The 6,135-nt window shown below is 38.6% G+C and overlaps 1 pseudogene; it reads left to right on the plus strand.

The window, feature by feature from the left end:
- The first annotated feature begins 228 nt into the window (after window positions 1-228).
- LOC131619309 (UDP-glycosyltransferase 87A1-like) lies at window positions 229-824 on the plus strand (annotated as a pseudogene).
- The last annotated feature ends 5,311 nt before the right edge of the window (window positions 825-6,135 follow it).

Consider the following 6,135-nt stretch of genomic DNA (forward strand, 5'->3'; position numbering starts at 1 on the left):
AAGCACAATGCAGAATCACCTGTGTCACCTGCTCTGACTCAACTGAACAAAGGCGCCTGGACCACTTGGAAAGCGTGTTTGCGGGGTGCTTTGTACCTTGCAATGTTGCGGGGTGAAAAACACCTGGCAAATTTGCGGGGTGCCTATCCCCTTGCAAAAAGTTGCGACTAACGTTTTTGCGGGATGGCTAGCCCACCTCGCAAATGTTGCGTTGCTGGGTGATATTGGTATTTGCGGGGTGACTTTCACCTGGTAAAATTGAGTTTTTTTTGTAGTGTACTCAACCTACTTGACCACCCTCCTTCAATCATTGTGTATGATACTATCTTGTATTGGGTTGTTGGAGTTGGAAACCGAAAGAATATACCGGCAGCATCATTTTGGCCAACGTCTGCATCTATTTTTTCTATTTTCTTGCACCAACATCTTTTGGAACAAAATGGTCACTCTCTTTTGAAATTTTCAGGTAACCATATTCTTAAATTTGTTGATGATATATGTTAGTTCTCTATGTTTATTTTATTTATATTTAATACAGAAAAAGGCGATAAACGTGTAAATTATATTCAACGCGCTTAGCAGAATTACCATCTTTTCAAAACGAACGAATGAAGGAGATGCTTTTGAAAGGTTTTGAGTGGTTTCACAAAGCACAGTGTCTTCTATTCACTTCAATTTATGAGCTTGAATCTCAAGCAATTGATACCTTAAAATCAAAATTGTCCATACCAATTTACACAATTGGTCATACCATACCATACATTAGCCTTAAATATAATCCCAAACTTTACACTGACAATAGCTACTGTTGTTTTTCGGTTTAATAAAATAATGCCACAGAGGAAATTATCGGCTGAATCGCGGATCGGTACGCTTTCTTTAAGACGTTTCGCGGTACTGCCAGATTTATGCAAAGCAGCTCGTAAATACCCACGACGCCTCCAGGATAAAACAGCTCGTTTCAATACGATTCACACTTGCACGTGTGATGAATCGTTCTAAATGATACACCTTTCTGATGGTTAAAAACCAGTCTCAGTATCTGGATTTATTCCAGTCGAAAAAAGAAAAAGAACAATTTGAGATGAAGCAGAGTAAGAGAGAGAGGAGAGAATTCGGAATTGAATTCTGGAGTGCAGAATAAGTGACTGAGGGAAATGTATTTATAGGCAAAAGGATCCACCCGAATGGACCAAATCGTGGGCGAAAATATAGTGGGAGAGTTGAACCGGCCCAGTCAAAGTAACCGTTATTCACTTGGTCAGACTTGGAGGACAAGTAAACCTAGTCAAAATCTAGGTTAAGACTTGGTCTAAGGACACGTCACCAATTTGTATTAATTAATATTAAATATTATTTAATTTCTTATTTAATAGTATTTAATTTTTACCGAATTAATTAATTATTCAATGATAATTAATTTCCATTAATTCGGGTTCCAAAAAATTAATTCATGTAGACCGAACCGAACCGAACCGAGCCGGTCGGACGGACGGCGGCGGCGGCGCGCGCGCGTGTGTGTCTTCTTGGCACATTGGTGTGTCCTCACTCCTTTATAAAATTGTAGGTGCCCTTGGGCCCAACAACAATTGTTCAAGTTGGAATATATATACACTACTAATATTTGTGTTCCCTCCAATGTGGGACTTAAATGAACCTTTTCAAATTCATCTCCATATTAGCTCTTACTTGTGTTCATTTATTGCTCATTTAATGTCAATAAATCTTTCCAACTCTTCCTCCAAGTTATCATCATTCCAAGTTCCAACAATCCCCCACTTGAATTTAAAAGGTGATTTTAGAAGTACGTTAAACGTTTCTAAGATTATGCATAAGCAAAGGTGTCTACGACTTGAACCTTTGCGTAGCAAGTAAGATTCCGATTCAACAAGAGTGACACTATTGTCTTGAACTCTATCTCAGACATCAGACCCGCACATAACCTTTTCTTAAGGTGTATTCTTAATAGCCCGTGCTTTTAATGGCCCTGCACGTGTATCCCGGTTTAGTGAAGGCTCTAGGAATTCTGCCTCGAAATTCCATAGGAACCGGCCTCAGTTCCACAATCACATAGGTGAATCTATCAAGAGTACTCCTGTAGCCTAGGTACCCCCTCATATAGAGTATAGATTTCATTAAGAGTTTCTATTATCTCATCCTCTTATCACTTCAGGATTCATGCTTCTTTTATTTAGTTTAGCATGATCGTCTCATATCACTCACAACTTGTTATTACCCATTGAACCTATTTCTTGGGATCTCCAGTCAATTAGGTCGGGTTACCATCATGAGCGACTCACGTTCCTATAGGCATTAGTCCCATCTTATATGATGTATTATAGACTTTCTCTCTAGCTAATCCTTTCGTCAAAGGATCTGCTAAATTTTCATCAGTGCGTACATGATCCACTCTCACAGCTCCTTTAGAGATACAGTCTCTAATAGTGCTATGCTTTCTTCTAATTTGACGTCTTTTACCATTATAATAACGGTTCTCTATTTTTGCAATAGCTGCGGTACTATCGCAGTGGATCAACACAGCTGGCATAGGTTTTTCCCACAAAGGAATCTCAGCTAGCAAGCATCTTAACCAACTTGCTTCTTCACTAGCATTTGCTAATGCTATCATTTCAGACTCCATCGTGGACTGAGCCAGGATAGTCTGTTTCTTTGATTTCCAAGATACAGCTCCTCCGGCTATGTTGAATACATAGCCACTAGTAGCTTTGGAATCATATGATAAAGTATTCCAATCTGCATCACTGTATCCTTCAAGTACTGCAGGAAATCTCTGATAATGTAGACCGAGGTTCATTGTCTTTTTAAGGTACCGCATGACTCGCTCAATAGATCGCCAATGCTCATTACTCGGTCTACTTGTAAACCTACACAACAATCCTACAACATATGCAATGTCTGGTCTAGTACAATCAGTGGCATACCTAAGACTGCCAATGATGCTTGCATATTCTGCCTGTCTGACACTTTCACCAGTGTTCTTAAACAGTTTCATACTTGGATCATATGGTGTACTTGATGGTTTACATTCAAAATAGTTATATTTCTTTAAGATCTTTTCCACGTAGTGTGATTGATCCAAAGAAATTCCTCGTTCAGATTTTTGTGATCTTGATGCCAAGAATCACACTCGCTTCTCCGAGGTCTTTCATATCAAAGTTGTTGCACAACAATGATTTCATAGCATTAACGGCATGAATGTTTGATCCAAATATGAGTAGGTCGTCTACGTATAGACAGATGATAGTGCAAATGCGATTCTCAGATTTGTAATAAACGCATTTGTCACTTTCATTCACTTTGTAACCATTCGATATCATTAAGTTATCAAACTTTTCATGCCATTGCTTAGGAGCTTGTTCTAATCCATACAAGGATTTATCTAACTTACAGACCTTGTTCTCTTGTCCATGGATTACAAAACCTTCAGGTTGTTCCATATAGATTTCTTCTTCTAAGTCACCGTTTAGAAAAGCTGTTTTTACATCCATTTGGTGTACTATCAAATTATAGATAGCAGCGATTGATATAAGTACCCTAATGGATGTAATTCTAGTGACTGGAGAGTAAGTATCAAAGAAATCTACATTTTCTCTTTGTCTAAAACCCTTGGCTACAAGACGAGCCTTGTATTTATCAATAGTTCCATCAGGTTTTAGTTTCTTTTTCAAAACCCATTTACAACCAATTGGTTTGCATCCAGGAGGCAAGTCTACTAAGTGCCAGGTCTTGTTAGACTCAAGAGAATCTATCTCATCATTAATGGCTTCCTGCCATAAGTCTGCATCTAGCGATGACAAAGCTTCTTGAAGATTTATTGGATCTTCTTCTACATTATAAGCCGCATAGTCAGGCCCATAATCTTTAGAGACTCTTACTCGTTTACTTCGTCGAAGTTCTATTTCTACCTTGTCGTTGCTTTCTGTGCTTCTTATCACAGGAATGTGACTCGATTGAGTGCCCCCACTATTTCTTGATTTGAAGGGAAATTTGTCTTCATAGAAATCAACATCATTCGATTCTATGATCACTTTTGCATTTAGGTCATAAAACCTATATGCCTTACTGTTTGCTGCATAACCAATGAATACACATTCGTATGCTCTACTAGCGAGTTTAACTCGTTTCGGATCCGGAATTCTGACATAAGCCAGACAGCCCCAAGTTCTCAAATAAGACAAGTTTGGTTGTCTTTTCTTTAATATCTCATAAGGTGAGATCTTAATTTTTGACTTGGGTATTCTATTCAGGACATAGCAAACAGTCAATAAAATTTCCCCCCACCAGTGAGGTGCAGCACCAGAATTCATCATAATTGCAACAACAAGTTCAGTAAAAGTTATATTCTTTCTCTCTGCTTTACCATTCATTTCAGGAGAGTATGGAGCAGTCGTTTCATGTACAATTCCATGCTTAATATAAAATTCATTAAATAACCCAGAATCGTATTCAGTTCCCCTATCACTACGAAGTCTCTTAATCTTCTTACTAAATTGATTCTCAATTTCAGTCACATACTTCTTAAACATGTCAAGCGCTTCACTTTTATTTTTCATTAAGTATACATAAGTATAGTCAGAACAATCGTCAATAAAAGTGATAAAATAACGTTTACTATTTCTAGTTAAGGTTCCATCTAATTCACATATATCAGAATGTATAAGATCTAGGGGATTAGATTCCTTAATTATTGATTTATGTGAGGTCTTAGTTATTTTAGCTTGACTACAATATTCACATTTATTAGTATCATTCACTTTTAATTTAGGAATTAAGCCTAAGTCGCTTGCATGAGAAATAACTCGCTTATTAACGTGACAAAGTCTAGCATGCCAAATATTAAAATCACACAAAGAGTAAACGGAAGGAGAAACTTTATTAAAATCAACATTCAACTTAAACATGCCATCAGCGGCGTACCCTTTCCCAACAAAAATACCATTCTTAGTGATGGTGTACAAATCTGCCCCTATAGTTTGACTAAACCCTGCCTTATTTAAAAGAAAACCAGAAACAAGATTCTTCCTAATTTCAGGAACGTGCATGACGTCCTTCAAGATCAAAGTCTTTCCTGAGGTGAATTTCAGCTCAACATCTCCAATTCCAGCAACATTAGTGGTGTGAGCATCTCCCAACAGCACTTTCTTATCTTCAGCAATAGTGTATGTCTTGAACATAGCACGGTCATAGCAGACATGGCGAGAGGCACCAGTGTCTATCCACCAGCCATCACTTCCACCAACCATGTTGATTTCAGTGATCATAGCAACAAATGGCTCATCAGTCATGTTAATTTGAGCATTTGATCCAGCAACAGGTTTAGGCCTGCTCTTACATTTCCTTGCCATATGACCCGGTTTTCCACAATTGTAGCAAGTGAAAACCGGAGCGTCATTTCTCTGTGGTGGTGGTTGCTGCCTAGCAAATGGAGCAGATGGGGCCCTAGAGGGATTCCCATTCTTAATTCGGTTCACAGCATTGCGGTTCTGATTCTTTAATGGTTTGCCAGTAGGCTTCAGAACCGCACCGAATTTCTTTTTGTTGTTCGAAACAACTAAGACTTCATCTTTCTGATCTTGTCTCCGAGCTTCCTCTTCAATACGGAGGCGAGTAATCAGACTCTCGATTGAAAATTCTTTTGTTTTGTGTCGAAGGACATTTTTGAAATCTTTCCAACCGGGGGGCAGTTTGTCAATTATTACAGCAATTTGAAATTGTTCATCGAGGGGCATACCTTCAGTAATGATTTCATGAGCAATTTTCTGAAGCTCGTGGCTTTGAGCTTCCACAGACTTTTCATCCACCATCTTGTAATTCAAGTAGCGGCTCACAGCATATTTCTTTGCACCAGCTTCTTCGGTGTCATACTTCTTTTGGAGAGCTTCCCAAACCTGTTTAGCAGTCTTGTGATTACTATAGTAATCATATAGGTCATCAGCAAGACTGTTCAGAATGTGATGTTTGCATAGGTAATCATTTTCTTGCCATAGGGCAATTTCTTTTCGGAGCTGTAAGTCATCTCCTGCGGCTTTTTCTTTTGCAGCAGAGTCTCCATCAGACGTTTTGGAAGCTCCGTCCTTTTTGGAGGTTCCGTCAGATTCAGCAGTTGACTTACCA

The sequence above is a fragment of the Vicia villosa genome, linkage group LG7 (genome assembly GCF_029867415.1).
Source record: "Vicia villosa cultivar HV-30 ecotype Madison, WI linkage group LG7, Vvil1.0, whole genome shotgun sequence".
NCBI lineage: Eukaryota > Viridiplantae > Streptophyta > Magnoliopsida > Fabales > Fabaceae > Vicia > Vicia villosa.